The 19429-nt window shown below is 44.4% G+C and overlaps 1 protein-coding gene across 3 annotated transcripts in view; it reads left to right on the forward strand.

The window, feature by feature from the left end:
• Positions 1-9768: 9768 nt before the first annotated feature.
• Positions 9769-19429, forward strand: part of dennd4c (DENN/MADD domain containing 4C) — a 169390-nt gene continuing 159729 nt past the window's right edge. Inside the window, exon 1 of one of the 3 annotated variants that reach the window (XM_085983916.1) lies at positions 9769-9934. The gene's annotated coding sequence lies outside the window, so the exon portion shown is untranslated. Of the gene's footprint in view, positions 9935-10049; positions 10165-19429 lie in introns of those variants that run through there. The other 2 variants (XM_085983930.1, XM_085983920.1) reach the window with 2 other exon arrangements.

The raw sequence follows: 19429 nt of genomic DNA on the forward strand, positions 1-19429 counted from the left end.
CCAATCCCATGTGCTTTAATTTTGCACACTAACCTCTTATGTGGGACTTTATCAAAGGCCTAAAGGCCTGAAAATCCAAATACACCACATCCATTGGTTCTCCCTTATCTATTCTACCAGTTACATCCCCAAAAAACTCCAGTAGGTTTGTCAAACACGATTTCCCTTTCATAAATCCAGACCCTTGGTTCCCTAGCATTTCTGGGAAGTTATTTGTGTCCTCTTCTGTGAAGACAGAACCAAAGTATTTGTTTAATTGCTCTGCCATTTCCTTGTTCCTCATTATAAATTCTCCCGTTTCTGACTGTAATTTTAATTGTAATTACTCTTTCTCACCCTGGTTGTTCTGCCAGTACAACCACCATCTTCGCTCCCTTAAGTCCAAGGGAAGCAGACTTGAATGTTTATGACGGACAACTGGTTTAGCCTTGCATTGCCAGATCTGTCAAGACCACAAAAAGCACTATTGGGTCCTGCTGTCCTCTACTAAAACTTCTTACTATTCCAGGATTATCCTGAATGCAAAGATAACCCCCGGCTTCTCAGCTCCTCTACAAACTGTCTTTTTAAACCCTTCTCCCCTGCCACCTCCACCCTTACCTCCAACATCAAGAGCGAGGAGCTCATGGAACTCTTTGTCACTGAGATTGAGACCATCTGTTCAGTGGCCCCTACCCCTTCTCTCCCTTCCCCTAGCCCACCAAGCCAAACTTTCCCCAAGGTCCTCCCCCCCCCTTCCCTAGCCCTGAAATTTCATCTTTCTCTAGTTTCTCTCCTATCTCCCCTCATGCCTTCTCCGAGCTTATCTTGTCCATGAGACTGACTTCCTGCTTCCTTGACCCTATTCCCACCAACCTGCTGACTTCTCTTCCTGGCCCCCATGTTAGGTGATATTGTTAATGGTTCCCTCTCCTCAGGTTCTGTCCCCCTCCCCTTCAAATCTGCCATCATCTCTCTGCTCCTCAAAAAACCCATCATTGCTCCTCTGTCCTTGCAAGCTACTGCCCCATCTTCAACCTCCTTTTCCTCTCCAAAGTCCTTGAACGTGTTGTCGCCTCCCAAATCCATGCCAATCTTTCCATCAACTTCATGCTTGAACCCCTCCAATCAGGTTTCCAACCCTGCCATAGCACTGAAACGGCCTTTATCAAAGTCCTTTATGACTGTGACCATGGTAAACTATCCCTCCTCATCCTTCTTGACCTGTCTGCAGCATTTGACTCAGTTGACCACTCTATCCTCCTCCAATGTCTCTCCTCCATTGTCCAGCTAGGTGAGACTAGACTCACCTGGTTCCATTCCTATCTATCCAGTCATAGCCAGAGAATCTTCTACAATGGCTTCTCTTCCCACGCCCGAACCATTACCTCTGGTGTCCTCCAAGAATCTATCCTTGGCCCCCTCTATTTCTCATCTACATGCTGCCCCTCAGTGACATCATCTGAAAACAGAACATAAGGTTCCACGTGTAAGCTGATGACACCCAGCTCTACCTCACCACCACCTCTCTCTATCCCTCCATTGCCTCTGATTTGTCACATTGCTTGTCCGATATCCAGTACTGGATGAGCAGAAATTTCCTCCAATTAAATATTGGGAAGACTGAAGCCATTGGGGGGAATTTTAACCCCCAAGCATGGGTGGGTGTGGAGCAGGTGGAGTGGTAAAATATTTCGATTTTTAGAGCGGGAGCATAACCCAGCTCAACGTGCGCACATCCGGATTTAACAGAGACGCATTTGGATGCCAATGAAAAACCTACACGCCAGAGATTTCATAATTTGATGTGGGCGGATATTTATTGATACAATTAATGTCCTTAGGAGACATGAATGAGGTATTTTAAAATTGTTTTTAACTTGGCTCCAAATTTAACTTGAGCAGCACGGGTTTCCCAGGGCTCGGAAAACTGACCAGGGAAACGGAAGCGAGCTTAAGCAGCAATTTAAGTGTGTATTTAAACTTGTCATTGTCCCATCTGACTAAAAGCTCACTTATTTCAGCTGCTGTCTCAGTTCCCTTTGGCAAATGTTTGGCAGAGAGTGATTGTGTGAATACAGCTTTTTTCAACCTGTGAGGATTTCAAATTGTCGAGATCAGGATAGAAGGTGCCTTGAATGTGTATGACAGCACATCAGAAGAGGAAGACCATCATCATCCACGGCAGCAACGATGTGCTGTGGTGGGATCAGCACATACACAGGAGAGAGGTGCACAGGAGGGAGTTGCATAGGAAGGTGCACAGGAGTGAAAGGGCGATGGAAGCAGATTCAATATTAACTTTCAAAAGGAAATTGGATATATACTTGAAAAGGAGAGAAATTGCAGGGCTATGGGGAAAGAGCAAGGTAGTGGGACTAATTGGATAGCACTTTCAAAGAGCCAGCACAGGCAGGATGGGACGAATGGCCTCCTTCTGTGTGGTAGGATTGTATGAAATCAAAGCGAGGGGCCGAGGTCGCTGGAGGCACTACCCACGTCATAGGGATTACAGACAGAGGCTCACCTTCCCTGACCTCTCAGAAGAACACTGCTTCCGCAGGCTGAGGTTGTCACGTAAGGTGGTGGCAGATCTTTGCAGCCTCCTACAGGAAGATCCGCTTGCTGCTGGACCTGGTGGCCACGCATTACCAATGGCTGTGAAAGTCACCACAGCCCTCAACTTTTTCGCCTCCAGATCCTTCCAGGGCACGACCGGTAACATATCCAGGATCTCCAAGTCAGTTGCACATAAATGCTTAAGGCAGGTCAATGATGGCTTGTTTGCCAGGGCCGACAATTACGTAAATATCCCTTGTGATGACAATTACCAGGATGAGCAGGCACTTGGATTCGCCTCTTAGGCTGGATTCCCCCAGGTACCGGGTGCCATTGATGGCACACACGTAGCAATCTGAGCACCGTCACAGCAACCAGGAGTTTTATAAACTACAAGGGATATTTGTCCATCTTCTTAGGCAGTCCCTTGGAACCGAGGATGACTTGCTTCCACATTAAAAATGAGTTTGTAGGTGACTGATGAGTCCAATGCGGGACCTACAGTCTCTGTCACAGGTGGGGCAGATGGTGGTTGAAGGAGCGGGTGGGTGTGGTGCTTGGGTTGACGTGCGCTCCTTGTGCAGCCTGCGCTTGGCTTCCGCTTACTCCCGGCGAAGAGACTTGAGGTGTTCGGCACCTTCCTGGATGCTTCTCCTCCACTTTGTGTGGTCTTGGGCCAGGGATTCCCCGGTGTCAGTGGGGATGTTACACTTTTCAACGAGGCTTTGAGGGTGTCCTTGAAGCGTTTCCTCTGCCCACCTGGGGCTCTCTTGCCATGCCGGAGCTCCAAGTAGAGTGCTTGTTTTGGGAGTCACATATCAGGCATGCGGACAATGCGACCCATCCATCAGAGCTGATCGAGCGTGGTCAAAGCTTCGATGCTGGGGATGTTATCCTGAGCGAGAACACTGACGTTTGTGCGCCTATCATGCTAATGGATTTGCAGGATCTTGCGGAGGCAGCATTGGTGGTATCTCTCCGGTGCCTGCTGTACATGGTCCAGGTCTCTGAGGCATACAGCAGGGCGGGTATAACTGCTGCTCTGTAGACCATGAGCTTAGTGTCGGGTTTGAGGTCCTGGTCTTCAAACACTCTCTTCCTCGGGCGACCGAAGGCTGCACTGGCACACTGAAGGCGGTGTTGGACTTCGTCATCGACGTCTGCCCTTGTTGACAGTAGGCTCCCGAGGTATGGAAAGTGGACCACGTTGTCCAAGGCCTTGTCGTGGAGTTTGATCATTGGGGGGCAGTACTGTGTGGCGGGGGCAGGTTGGTAGAGGACCTTTGTCTTACGGATGTTTAGTGTAAGGCCCATGCTCTCGTACGCTTCGGTGAAGGTGTTGACAATGGTTTGGAGTTCGACCTCCGAGTGAGCGCAGACGCAAGCGTCGTCTGCATACTGTAATTCGACAACAGAGGATGGGACGACCTTGGATCTGGACTGGAGGCGACGGAGTTTGAACAGTTTCCCGTTTGTTCTGTAAATTAGCTCCACTCTAGTGGGGAGCTTACTGAGGGTGAGATGGAGCATTGCAGCAAGGAAGATTGAGAAGAGCGTTGGTGCGATGACACAGCCTTGCTTGACCCCGGTTCATACGTGAATCGGGTCTGTGGTGGATCCATTGGTCAGGATCACGGCTTGCATGTCGTTATGAAGCAGGTGGAGGATGGTGACAAACTTTTGAGGGCAGCCGAATTTGTCCATCAATGCGCAGCTGGTGTGCAACCACAAGAGTTTCATGCAGGTCTGCGCCAGATTCCCTGGGAGTTGTGATGATGCCTTCATGCTGCGGCAGTCCAACATTCCAGACCTTTTAATTCCAGGAAGCAGACTTAATTGCTGTCGCATAGGAGGCAAGGGATACCCCCTTCAAACTTCGCTCATGAAACCTATGAAGAACCCCTCTAATGAGGCGCAGGAGCGCTACAACGAGAAATACATGACCACCAAGTGTGTCATCAAAAGCCATTGGAATGTTGAAGATGCACTTCAGGTGCCTAGATAAGTCTGGAGACGCCCTTAAGTACTCGCCAGCCAGGATGTCCAAAATAATAGTGGTGTGCTGAGTCCTGCGCAACATTGCGCATCAGAGAGGATTGCAGGTGAAGGAGGACAAAGGGTTCATCACTCATCTTCGCAACCTCCCTATCTCTGTCACTACCTCCAGCCCTACAACCCTCCAATATATTTGTGCTCCTCCAATTCTAGCCTCTTGTGCATCCTCGATTTTAATTGTTCCACCATTGGCGGCCATGCCAATCAATTCAAAAGCCCTAAGCTCTGGAATTCCCTCCCTAAACCTCTCCTCCTCTCTACCTCTCTTTCCCCCTTTAGATGCTCCTTAAAACCTACCTTGTTGACCAAGCTTTTTGTCACCTGTCCTATATCTCCTTATGTGGCTTGGTGTCAAATTTTGTTTGATAATGCTCCTGTGATGCGCCTTGGGATGTTTTACTATGGTGCTATGTAAATGCAAGTTGTTATTGTTATAGTGGCATGCATTCTCGCTGCTATGGCAATGGTACTGCTCTGCTGGCATATTTGAAGCTTGTCACAAATAAAGTTTAAATTGATTTTTATATACACATGTACTGTATGTAGTTGTGTCTGTTTCGACAACCCTGAACCCCAAATTATATTTAGAGACATGGTACATGATTCACTAACACCTGGGCTGCCCATATGAAGGACCCCAACAAAATGGCGGCAACCTGGACGTCGGCGGAAATGGGGCGGTAAGTGCTGTGCCACAATTTCCAGTTGTATTGCTGTCCAAAAAGGACAAAAATCAGCCCCATTTTGTCTAATAGGGTTGAATATTAAATTTAAACTTTTCAATTATTGTCATAAAGCTTTATTTTTATTCCATCGATATTCATTTGAAAATTAATACAATAAGACGGTTTGCGGGATAAATAGACTCTGAAATTGTTTGTCAATTTGAGTGATATTAACGTAACTGACATCACAACAGAAAACATTATTTAGCTAGCCAATGGGCAGTTTCCTGCTGTACCATTAGCACACAAGGGACAACCCAGTGCTTACAGTTACTGTTTATTTTTGACTAAAATAACCAAGTAATCAATGACATGTCTTTCAGCATGACCATTGAATTAATGTGATTACTTTTCCCCCCTCAAGTTTTATCCCTTTATCTCTGCTGCTGTCCTTGAGGTGGTGCATCATGCTGGGGCGTGGAAGCACAACTACCACCAGCTGCCATTTTTCAAACCTCGGCAGGCCATTTGGCTAAGTGCCAATGCATCTGATCCTGATTTCACTCCACGTTCTCAGATGTATTCATTGAGTAGCAATTATGAGTGGAAATTAAAAAAACTGGAAATGCTGGAAATCTGAAACGAAGACTGAGAATGCTGGAAATACACAGTAGGGCAGTCTGAACATGTAAAAAGACAGATTAACGTTTCAGGTATATATGTCCTTCCACAAAATCCTAACTATTTTTCCCCGCACTAGATCACTACTAAGGCCTTTGGCAGCACTATTACTTTTACCTTGGCTGAGATCAGCTAACTCAGCATAGACAAGGGATCGAACCTGGGACCTTCCTGGTCTATATGACTCAGCAATAGTTATGTCTTAAATGTGTAAAATTGATATTGCATAGTTTCGAGACTTTGAAATTTGAATCTGTTTTACATGATGTTTGGACTTAAGTAAATCTTCATCTTGAGAACAAAAGCTAATTCTGTTTTACTCTATTCTTTCCATCTAATTTACCAGCCTGAGAGTCACTTGCCGTCAACTGGACCCTTGCATTACTTCATTCACTCACCGCCCTCAACCCTGCATGTCATGGTTGTTTATATCCACGCATCATGTTAAAGGTGTTACAAACATCCCAAATACAACAAAATAAAAACCACAAAGTAGAAAGCAGCTTTGGTTTGCAATGTTGTCACTCACTTAATCCAAAAGGTCCTGAACTCTCTATTCAAGTTAGCCTCCTCCATCCATGATATCTTATTTTATGGGGGAAGGGGAAAGTTGGATTTGTGCAGCTTGTGGACTTGTCCACTGGTACTGTCAACACTGTTCTTTGTTGACTCACAAGGAGTGTCACTCAAGCAGCAAGGAAATAGACACCTAATTCATTCCTCCAAAATGTTGAATACATCTAGTACAGACTGAAAGTGTAGCTCGTCTTGGAAGTTAGCACCCTATAACAGCAGCTTTATTCCAGAATCTTGATAAAACATTGCACACACCACAACATAAAGTGTACTGATAAAATGTCAGAATGTTTTACAGAGGTTAAGAACCTATCTGAAAATCTCAGTAAAATATTATCACAATAAAATAATTGCAATATTGTGCCTTGATAGGGTGGGAGGAGTTTTACCAGTGACTTTCTCCCCCTCCTCTCCTGAAGGCATTTATTCTTAGCTGGGATAAGGCTTCACACGCATGAGTTGTCCTTTGTTACCTTGCCCAAGGGGTCATTCTTTATTTATGAACCTGGCTACTGAGAATTAGTAGGCTTTTTTTTATAAAGCTTTAGTTGAAATCAGGTTGGCTTCCTCGGTCACTTTGGTGCCACAAACTTAGCACTACCATACAAAACCACCCTGATTTGGCACTAGGATGATTGGTATGAGACATGGGCCCTGAATTTGCAGTTGGAGGCTTCCTGCGGGGAAATGCCTCCGATCCGCAAAGAAGATACGTGCCTACCTGGGGCCTCAGGATCCGCGCCGACTCGCGCTTCTGGGCCTCTCCAGGTACGTTCGGGTAGAGGCCCACATATCTCAGGGACGCATGTGGTGCGCAAGCACCCCTGGGATCACATGGGCTCACCCAACGAATGAAAGAAGGGGATCCTCATTCATGCTTATAGGGACTTCATATGTACGGAATTCCCATAAGCCTAAATGGGAATACCCCCAAAAATACATGTACACATCAAATAAATAAATGTTTTTTTACAAATTTAAAATTATTTAAAATGCTATTTAATTAAATATTTAAAACAAAAATGTAATTTTATGAAAAATAAATTTAAATGTTTTAAAGTGGCTAAAAATAACCGCAGCTTATTGTACAGGTTTTTTAATGTTTAAATGATTGAAGAAAAGTTATTTATATATTTATTTAAACTCTTACGCTGGTAAAAGCAGGCCTTACGCCTGCTTTTACCAGGCGTAAGAATTTCACGGACATTCGCTGGGCAGTAGTTGGGCAAATAGCCCAACTCTCCGCCCGCGGATGCCCTTTTGCCAGGGATGCGGACCATCTGTCAATAATATTCTTGACAGATCGCAAGTTCCGGGTTTTCGCGCATGTGCTTCGTGCATGAAAATCCAGAACTTGTGTGGTCCTTATGGGCGCATACACACCTTTTACGCACCCGTACGGGACATGGAAAATATATTACTGGTGCAGTAGGGGGTTCTCTTCTAAAGTTTGGGGTTTATGAACATCACTGGAACTGAGTGGAGGGAGGGTTGCGCTGAATCTGGCAGGTGTTATACCAGGGAGTTCCTAATGTCACAAAAAATGTTCCAGTCCCAGCAATACCCTCCTGGCACAATTCACTGTACACTCCCTATGCCCCTCTGAGTCCAAGTTAGTCCTACTTCCCATGCCCTCAGTTCCACCATTGGTGGCCGCTCTTCCAGCTCTTATGTCACTGGCATTTGGAACTCCCTCCCTCAATCCCTCCTCCTTGCCATCTCCCTCTGCTTTCAAAAAACCTCCTCGAAACCCTCCCCAACTGTGCATTTGGTTCCCTCACCCAACATTTTAGTTTTCCTTTTCTTCCTTCTGCTTAGTGTCCATTTATTTCCTTCATCCTGTAATGCGCTCTTGGGACCTGGGAATTAGGGTACTGCACAGTGCAATGGCTTTAACCACTATTTAAGCTACTTCACTGATATCCTGGATGCCTGCCTGTTCTGCAGCCAGAATGAGACCAATTTCAAATATTGCAGCCCCTTCCCCACTATTTGAAAGGGCTGCTCCTTAATTTTTGACTGCATTTCTCACTCACAATGGTGAGTGGATCTTTGGTCAAGTGGATCTGCGTGGGCCTGTGGCTGTCAAGAGGTGGTATATAGAAGTCTAAGATGCATAAACTTGGCTGGAATGGTCTCTCCATCTTTATGTCCATGTTTAGAGCTCTGGTACATGCCTGAGTGGCCATCAAATACAAGCATGCGGTGTCTGCCCGTTCACAAGAAGCCTATGGTAACTAGTGGGCATTGCAAGAGATTTATAACATCCTCGATCCAACCTACCAAATATGGGTGTAACCCAGAAATTATTTCAGTTTAGATGGATCAAATGTACTTTGCTACTGGCATCCACCGAAAAGAGCTGTGCAGGAAGATTGATGCTGACATCCAGAGTAAATCTATGTCTCAATGATGAGGCCTGAATTACTATTTAACAATGTGCACACATTTTTAGCTGATTGGGCCACTTGTTTGGTTCCAGTGGTGCCCTCCTCCAGAGGCCATTTGTTCCGGTGCATTGAACTATCACTCCATTGGCCCAAGCAAAATGGAGCCACCAGCACTAGCCCATCCAAAACTGCTCGCTATCTGAAAGGGCTGCTCCTCAACTTTTGGTTACACTTTAGCCCCATGCTCTTGATCTTTGGCCACAGGACCTTCTGGTGGGTCTACTCCTGGGCCTGGCTATAACAGCGATTTTTAAGTCCAGGATGGGCAGCTCCCATGGGGGGAGTTGCTCTGGCTGCCTGCCTCTCTTCCGCAGTCTTGTCCGTGCCTGGGCGATCCTGGAGATGGAGCACGCGGTGTCCACCGGCACGCTTGAGTATTACCGCGACCGGTGGGCGCCGCGGGAACTGGAGTGCATCATCAACCCAGCCAACACAATTTTAATTTGATTTGTTTAAGTTTCATTTAAAGTTTTATTAGTTACAGTCAAATTTGTTAAACGTACTGTTCAAAAGAGTACACTTGACGCCTTCCGCGACCGTTGGGCACCGAAGGGTATGGAGTGTCTTATGGGCGCCAATGACAACATTCCGATTTACTTGGGAATGTCCCCATTGCTTTTGTTGGGACTTTGTTGCTTATGTTGACCTTCTTTTAGCTTGATTAGACCGTGTGTTCCTTTTCTATTATTAGTGGTGTCCTAAAAAGGGAACTTGTCGTGCTGATTCTTGCTTGGTGTGACCCAGCGTCAGTTTTATTGGCCTATGCGAAAAAGAACGCTTGCACCTTGAAGTCGGAACTGAACGCAGCGGGCAACCCTCCTCTGTCAATCATCCTGCGGGGAGGGGCCTGACCGAGTGAAGTGAAAAGTCACAAACAAACATGGCGGTGGTAACTTGGGCGTCGTAGTGATCGCGAGTCGGAGTCACCGAGACAGGGAGCCGTGGGCCGGACTGGACTGGACAGGACAGGTGGGGTTTGGGGGAGAAGAAAAAAAGCGCCGTACGCATGTCGCGCAGTTGGCTCCGAGTTAAGTCAGATTCCGGCTCTCTCACTTGTGGCGCTTTCTCTCTCTTCATGTCGTGTCGGTGAGAGGCGGCGGCCGGGGCAGGTGAGGGTGAGGGAGGCTCTCGCTTTACTGGCCCGGCGCAACACAACTGGCCAGGATCGCGGCTCCGCGTGTGCGGGCCCCCCCGCTTCGGTTAGTCTCTCTCTTTATTTTGGAGCCTGTCGGGTTGTGGTGAGTAACCAACCCCACCCCGGGGCGAGAGCTTGGTGCGCGTCCGTGGGTCGTGAGGGCTCCGCTCCGGGCGAGCGGCTGTCGGGCCGCCGGTGCCAGCTCTGGCCGGAGCCCACCTGCTGCTGGAGGGCACCGTGCCCAGCTGCAGTCGCCGCTGCTCCCTCTCACTCTGTCCCCTTCCAGGAGTTTGTTCTTTTTAGTTTTTTCACCTTCTGGAAGGTTTCCACTGGCTGGGATCAGAGACGCTGCAGGTGAACCAACCTGTTGGTCGCCTGGGCTCAGAGCCAGAGTCCATTCAGTGTCAAGTCAAGATTTTATATAAACTAGGCCCTGTCCCTGAAGAGTTGAGTGTTTGCGTCCATTTGATAGTCAAAACGGTAATTTTTTTTGTTTCTACCTCTGTTAGGGTGGGGAATGCAGGCTGGAACTGTTCATATTATGTAAAGTCAAAATGGGGAAAAAAATATTTGGGGAAAACCAGATATGTAGTTGCTCCCAAGAGGAATATTAGCGTGAATTATAGCTACTGTAATACATGTTTGAGTGTGCTTAAATGAGTGAAGTTGCTGAAAGCGTGAATTTATTTTCAAGTTTTACACTGACATTCAAGTGAAAGTGTTTCAAACATATTGTGCTATTGTTATTGCTTATGTACAGCTGCATGACCATGGTGCTAAACATGAATGAGACAAAATCCTTTACCCAAACTTTCTCATATTGGTATCCCTGAAGGCACTGAATCTTGTTGTGGTATGGAAAAATTCAGGCTTCTGGTACCTTTGTCCAAGTGGCTATTCATGTGAGTGTGGGCAAACTATTTGCCAATGAGGTAGATAAGATTCTGTTTTGAGGCATATGTGTGTCTCTCGTGCTCTCTCTCCAAGGCACAGTTCTGCGTGCGCTCTCTCTCCAAGGCACAGTTATGCTTTCTGCTTGTAAGAAAGGAGATCGATCCTACATGAAATGAAACTATCGACAAATCTTATTGGTAGCTCATAAGGTAGTTCTTCAGGTGGTTGTGGCACACAATCAGAGTACTGGATGGATTTCATTTAATGCGTAGGGCAGGTTGTGGCTTTATATAAGATCAAAGATTGTAGAACTTGCAAACCAGATTCTTTGCAACCTTGGTGTCGTATTTGACCCCAAGGTGAGCTTCCGACTACATATACGCGCCATCACTAAGACCACCCTACTTCCATCTCCGTAACATCACCTGACTCCGCTCGTCTGCTCCTGAAATTCTCATCGATGCCTTTATTAACTCTGGACTTGACGATTCCAATGCACTCCTCCATAAACTTAAGCTCAGCTAGAACTCTGCTGCATGTCTCCTAACTTGCTCCAAATCCTGTTTGCCCATCACCCCTGTACTCTCAGAACTACAGTGGCTCCCGGTTGAGCAATGCCTCGATTTTAAAATACTCACCCTTGTTTTCAAGTCACTCCAAGGTCTCGCACCCCCCCCCCCCCAATCTCTGACCTCCTCCAGCCCTACAACCCTCGAAGATATTTGTGCTCCTCCGATTCTAGCCTCTTGCGCATTCCTGATTTTAATCGCTCCACCATTCGTGGCCCTGCTTTTAGCTGCCGAGGCCCTAAGCTCTGGAATTCCTTCCCTAAATCTCTCCGCTTCTACGTACTTCTTTCCTCCTTTTAAGATGCTCCTTAAAAACTACTTCATTGACGAAGCTTTCTCCTTTTATGTGGCTCGGTGTCACATTTTGTTTGCTAATGCTCCTGTGAAGCGCCTTGAGACGTTTTATTATGCTAATGCTCCTGTATAAATGCAAGTTGTTTTAATTGCACGTTCATAATACTTTTGACAGCTTCCTGCAGCCTTTCAGTGGAAAAAGCTAAGGGAGTACACGGTCAAATCTTAGAATTTCTCCAGGGTGCATACTCTAACTCGTAGTTCCATGTAGAGGTAGACGGAACACTAGTTAAATGGAAGAGTGAGGCAAAATGTCATCATTGTTCCTGGGCTCTTTGTTTTTACCAATAATGTATTGGTTCTCCAGCTGTGGATTTGTTCACCCATTCCCTAACCTTGACCTTGGATACCCTTGTTCCCAGCAAAGCTTCTACCATCAATCACATCCTGGTTGTTTCCCCTGGTATCATTCCCATCTTTGTTCAAGTCCAAAGGTACAAATTGGTGCACAACTGGTTTAGTCAACTATCACCATGCCTGGCTGCACCATGTCAAGGGCCTCACTGTCCTCTGCCAAAACTGTTTACTACTCCAGGATCTTTGAGCATAAAGGTAACAACTCAATTCTTTTCTCCCTTGCTAATCACCTCCTTAAATCCCTCTCCCTTGCCCTGCCACCTTCACCTCCAACAACTAGTGCAAGGAACTTCTTTGTCACTAAGATTGAGATCCATTCAGTTGCCTCTGCTGCTTCCATCCCTCCTCTTTTCCCCCAAGCCAAACCTCCCAATTGCCCTCTCCATGAACCCATGTGTGTCTCTATTTTCTCTAACTCCCCATATGCCTCCTTGAGCTAATCTTGTCCATGAGAAGCGCCTTGATCCAATTCCAACTTTTCTTCCTGGCCCTTGTGCTAGGTGACATTGTAAATGGTTCGCTCTCCTCGGGTACTGTGCCCCTGCCTTTCAAAACCACTGTCATCATCACCTCCTCAAAAAATAAAACCACCCTTGAGTCCTCTGTTGAAAATTAGCGCCCCATCTCTCTCCACTCAAGTTGTTAAACGTATTGTCATCTCCCAGATCTGTGCCCATCTTACCAGCAACTCTATGTTTGAACCCCTCAATCAGATTTCTGCAATACCACAGCAACAAAATAGACCTAACCAAAGTCACAAATGACATTCTCTGGTGCACCATCCCTCCTTGTCCTTCTCTAACTCTCTGCAGCCTTAGGCATGATTGACCTCCTCAACACCTCCTTTATTGTCCAGTTCCATGGGACTGCCCTTGCTTGATTCAACTCTTGCTTATTTTTCACCCCTGCACTGTTACCTTGGGAGTCCCCCAAAGATCTATCCTTGGGCCTCTCCACTTCCCCTTCTATATGCTGCCCCTTTGCAATGATATCCATTCACCTCTCGCACCTGCAATTTCCTCCATCTAAACATTGGGGCAAACTGAAACCATTGTCTTGTGCTCCCGACACAAACTCCATACCTTTGCCACCAATTCCGTCCCCCTCCTGGGCCACTGCCACTGGTTGAAACCAGTATGTTCATGAACTGTGTGTCCTATTTGATTCTGAGCTATCCTCCTCAACCCTCCCATCAGCTGCTGTGCCTTCAACCACCTGAACCCCATGCTCTGGAATTCACGTAGCTGTTGAGAAAACTGAAACTTGGGCCAATAGCTCCTATAAGGTCATATGGAGGCTGTCTGAGAGCAATGGAAGATATATGACTAAATTAATCTTCTGTGGCAGAGGTTGAGTCTTTGGTCTGATAACTGAACCAGGCAGATCCACTGCACTCCAGGGCACTAGTGATTGACCAGCCAACCTGCTGTAATGAGCTCTGGAGCTGAGTGACCCTGGCCGGCTGTACATGATGAACACACAAATAAAGTGGAGTGTGGGGGGGCGGTGTTCAGTGTATTTAAACTGACTCGTCACATTCTGGTAGTTAAACAACCTTGCCCTGCTTGTGCTCATCAGTCCTTCAGGTCTTGGCCTTGCCTTCTGCTCCATTTCCAGAGCTTGGATTTTTAAGCTGTGTCTGGTATTTTGTAACTGTGATGGGATTGTTGTGTTTTCAACAAATACAGGCTGTTGAGCAATATCTTTTGAGCCATTATTACTAGTGATGTACATTTGAGAGCTTACAAAAGTAGGTCACTGATGTCTAGCCTCTTCACACCATGAGTTCTCCCAGACACTCTCACCTTATACCAATGCTGTCAATTTCTGCTGTTCTCTTTTTCCGCCCCCACCATCTCAGCTTTGCTGCTTTATCCCTTCCGCCCCCCCCCCCCCCCGCATAGCATCAGATGTCATTGTTTCCACTCAACAAATTCTCTCTCTCTCTCTCTCACTCCCAACCCTTCCAGTGCTGCCAAGTATCTAACCCTTTCCTGACGTCAAAGTTTAAGCTGTATCTATCCATTTTTTTAAAGTTGGCTTTTGAGGGAATCCACAATGTAAGGATTTAAAAAAAAAAAAAACAATGTAGCCATTAAATATAGGGTTAGGAATCTGATTTGTATTGGCATTCCCTTGGAAGTAAGCTCTTTGTACTTTTACAACTTGCCATTTGCTGTAAAAGTTGTGTGCTTTGAGTGTTCCAGGAGTATAGGGAAGCTGAGCATTGAAAAGTCACATCTCTGCCTAGCCTGAGAAATGGTGACTTTAAACAGTAAAGACGGGAAAAATTTGAAGTCTCCTCCTAGGCGTACATAAAGGCAATTGTAGGTTATGGCTACCATAATGTTAATTGCAATCAATTGTATAGCAATCTCAGTCCAGTGTCCAATTTACGGTCTAGATCGAATTATAGGCAGCGATTATGTGATTTCGGATTGCTTTACATATGATAATTGTAGTCAGACTATTCCATTGTGGGTTTTGTTGATTTAAAAAAAAAAAAAAAATGTTTCCTTCATTTGAATGCAAGAGGACAATAAATGTTCATTTTCCATTACATCATAAATTTTGGAGAAAAGTTGGCATCAGACTGTAAAATAAGAACAAAACCACACCACAGCTGAAGGAAACTTGAGCTTATTGTTGTCATACTATAATGGATGCCATGTGGAATGGAGTTGTCGGACTGTAACCTGATCAAAGGGTTACCAATGACAAAACTCCATGAATCTGAGTGCTTTGTGAGCATCTGCTACTTGCTATTGAATTACAGCTGTAAACATCCAATTACTTTTTAATAAGACTCCAATCTTTTATATGCAAGGTAGACTGGATGCAATTGACAATGTTTAGGTAAGTGTTGTCCAACAAAAATTGCTGACTAGCTATAGGCACCGCTATGGTGATGCCATTTTAGCCGCTTTCATTTTGGTAAAAAGCACCATACACACAATACAGGTAAATGTACTTCACGTGTATATGTACTTGACAAACATCGATCACCATTCAGTGTGAAACTTAGTTTTTCTCTCAACAATGTTTTGAATTCTGCCATTTATTTATCAGACATAGCACATCTTAGTGCATCTTCTAGGTTTTTGCCCAGCAGTTATGATCGGTTCTTTTCATTTATCATCATGTTTGCTGAGAACGTTGACTCTCACCATGAGATGCTCCAGATGTGGCCCAGCTATCAATCCAGAAAGCGGTTGGATGCTGCTTGCCCTTCACTGCTCATTATTGGTCGGGTTTACTTTTTTTCTGGCCTGTAGCGGCTATACCGATTGGTCGAGCTGACCATAGTGACAGCGCCCCATTGCATACCATGTTGAAGTCTGACGTTTTCACCTGTGTTACGCACCATTTTAGCAGATAACCAAAGAACTAAAGCGAACACAACCATCAAGAAATACTTGTATATTTTGCTTTTTGTTTTGCCATTTTACCAACAAAAAGGTTAAAGTATACATGCATATGCTGTGTGAATGAGGGCATGTGTATTGAGATCACATGCACAAAAACAGTCTACTGTATTACTCATTTTTCTATTAACTAGTCAAGAATGCAATTAGCTGCATCTCAATTCCCAATTAGTCAGATATGGTTGATGTATTGGACAACACTCATTTAGATGGTATGATGTAAACAAGATGGAACAGTTAAATGTGAATTTCTGACTTGATGCTGTATCATCTGGAAAAAATCTGTGGTTGCCAGGCCATTAAGTTAATGCTAGAGTGTGACATTTTTGTACTTATCCCTTTTTAAAACTGAAAATTGATGAGAAATTAAAATGGATTGTGTTGCTCTAACTTTGGTTGTTGTGTGGCAAGAACCTTCTGAACTAATACTGTGACATGGTGGTTTATAGGCTTTGTTACTAGTGATGACAGCAATTTGAAGTGAGGCATTAATAGTACTGAACAGCGTTATTGGTGCTGGTATGGTAAATATTCCTTGTGACAACACAGATGTCTGCATGAACTGTGAAAAGCTGCCAGCATTACAATTACAGTTTCTGCTCTTTTCTCCACTTGGAGATAGCATTTTGAGGCATATTGGGACATGAAGTACTGGTGGTTTAGGTCTGTCCTTGGTGGTAATGAAGCACTTCAGAGATGAATGAATCATACAGAAGCATGGGAGTGGGAGCACAATGTTGAAGTATATTGATGTGTCATTTTCCCCTTTTTTTCCCCCCCTGATCCTTGAGGGGCCATTTGCAGCGTTGACTGGGCTGAGATTGCTCAAGCCATGCCCTGATCTGATGCCCTGATCTTCATATGATTATTTTTTTTACATCCAAGAGGTTTGTTAGGCCATTTCAGAGTGGCTTTAAGAGTCAGCCACAAGTTGTGGGACTGGAATCACACATCGGCCAAACTGGGTAGGGGTGGCAGGTTCCCTTCCCTCAAGGACATTAGTGAACCAATTGGATTTTTACAAGTTGCCATAGGGGTATATGAACTTCAGGCCTTTTGGGTTGCTAGCCCAGTACCTTAACGACGACATTACCAATATGGAAACTGCCTCTTGGCCGCAAAGGAGATGAAAGTCTTTTGGGAGAATGACCAAACTAAAACATCTTATTAGGATTATTCATATTGATATCCATCACAACACACTATCCTTGGTGAAAAGAACAACTGACTTTTGGGCCTGTAATATGTACGTTGGTCCTTGTGCTGCTGCTTCATCGTGGAGTATGCTATCAGGGTACCTGATTACCTAGTGAATACAAGGTTGTGCTGGCGAAGAACGAAGTAATGCATATCTGAAGGTTCCAGTTTCCATGCTTGTTCTGCTGAGCTAGCTGCTGCTGTTGTTGTTTGGGTTGGGTTGCTACAATTGAGCTCGGTATTCCTAGGCAACAGAGGGGAAAAATTGTCCGCTAGGGTTTTGACTCCAGTGACCTGCTGGAAAGATGTGTGTGGGATATGCTACCATGTTAGTTTAGGACAGGGTTGGGTACAATATCTTCAGAATTGAATAGCGTGCTTACACTTTTCATAAACTCATGAATGGCCACTCAGGAAAGGTACAGGATTAGATACACCCCTGAAGGTGCCAGTATTTGCAGGAGAGAAAGGAAAGAAAAGGGGAGAAAATTAGAGGATCTCATCTCGCTGCTCTTGAGGATGTTGCTTCGAACTCAAAAGTTTTAGGTCTGAGTGCGCAACCATTCTCTCCTGTCTTGACTTGTATTTCTGAAGTGAGTGGCGTGCTATCCTGTGAAAGATGAGCAGCTCATCATCACAGTGCAAATCTACTTCTGATGATTTGAAGTTGCTTCATTCAAATTGCTCGATAATTCAGATTCAAATTGCATTTTGTGTTGGGGTGGGGGGAGTGGGGCTTGGGGGGATGCCTCCAGTTCTACTTTATTCCAATTGCTTAATTTGAATTACTGATTTTTTTTTAACCTAAACTGGAACTTTGAATTATCAACTGTATATTATTGCCATGAAGAACGGGGTCACGTTTATGGGGTGCATATTTGCAATCATGGTGTCATTGCATTTTTAAGTTTATATGGCCTGGCAAAGACCTGGAATTAGCTTCAATTTTCATTATTTTTGAACAGTGCTTTTTAGCTTTACAGTTGAATGTTTGCTGGCATTCCTATTGAAGCTATCCTGTCAGTAATGTTGTCATTGTGTTTCTCATTGCTGAATTGCAATTATTGTAATTTTTTGCATAGGTCTAGCATATTTTTCCTGTTTTTTAATAAAACACTTCAGCATATGATGGACACATAGACAGGATATGCATCTGGCTTTCAGGGTCAATTTTCAAGACTGGCATATTGTATGCAAAGCAGTGTAACCTGTTCATACAGCTTGCTTCATCTAAGTAATTGATTTGGAAGCTTTCCCTGTACACTGTAAGCTCACATGGATTTACCATTGTAAGAATTCTGTTCCCTTTTTGCGCATTCCATGCACTATTTGCAAAGGTGCTCTGTCATGACACGGTTGTGTTGCATCATGGATAAGTCATGTAACGCGTTGAAGCAGTGATCCTTTTTTTGAACTTGTGCCAAAAAGTTAATTTATAAATGTAGTAGGTTGTTGATTTCCAAACACAACTCCAAGGTTTCCTATATGCCACTAGAGTTGGGCACAATGAGGATGGTAGCTTCTAAAGTGAATGCTGAATTGCATACATTTTGCAGTTAATAACTGAGAAAATAGTTTGACTATCCTGAGGCTATATACTGAAGCATTGAAATTTTTTTGATTTAAAAAAAAAAAAAAAAATGCTTAAATACAAGAACTATCAAAACAAGCAATACCAACATTATTCTACAATAACTGTCACTTTATTAGAGTGGGGCAAAGTAGCCCTGTTCATATCCTGGTTGTATGTCTAATCAATGCAAACTCAAATATTTGAAGAAATTATAAAACTTTCATCGGCTCCATACAGCCAGAAGCTGCATACTCGCATGCTGGAAACGAGGCCTGTCACAACTGTTTGTAGTTATGTGGGCATGCCTTGGAACCTGTATTATCTGTGTTTCAGTTATCCATATGGGCATGCCTTGGAACCTGTATTATGTGCTTCAGTTATCCACTTTCCCAATAATCAGGCAGAATTTTTGCCACATGGAGTCTTGTGCAAAATGTCACTTAATTGCACAAACTGTTGATGCCAAATATGTTCTGTCTGGAATGAAATTGATCGCTCAGCCTTTTATCACTTCTATTTTCATTCCTATACCTACGATACCACTACTGTACCATATGTATTGCCAATTTACTCTCAAATGTTGTGTAGAAACAAAAACACTTTTAAGTCTGATCAGTGGTGTAGAACTGATTTCTGTTTGTTCGTTTTAAATTGCTAAAGTGATTAAATGGACCACAGTTCAAAAGTTATAATTGCCTGTTTTTGACTGAACTGCATATTTCTTTATCTGTGTAAAATGTGCTGGCAAAGGATACTGCATTTATTAAGCCTTATTCAACACCTTTTTGCACAGCTTAGTGCCTTGCATTTAGTTGTAGCTCCAAGACTGCCAGATCTCTTTCTGTATTAATGTTATGTGGCCACTTAATACATCACAAAGGATTAAGGTACGCTTACTTTTGAATAAACTGTAGAAAATTTATAGCAGGACCAAAAATCTTTTGGTTATCTCACAACTAT

Source organism: Somniosus microcephalus, chromosome 1 (genome assembly GCF_052327205.1).
Source record: "Somniosus microcephalus isolate GS21.2 chromosome 1, FLI_Smic_1.0, whole genome shotgun sequence".
Classification (NCBI taxonomy): Eukaryota; Metazoa; Chordata; class Chondrichthyes; order Squaliformes; family Somniosidae; genus Somniosus; species Somniosus microcephalus.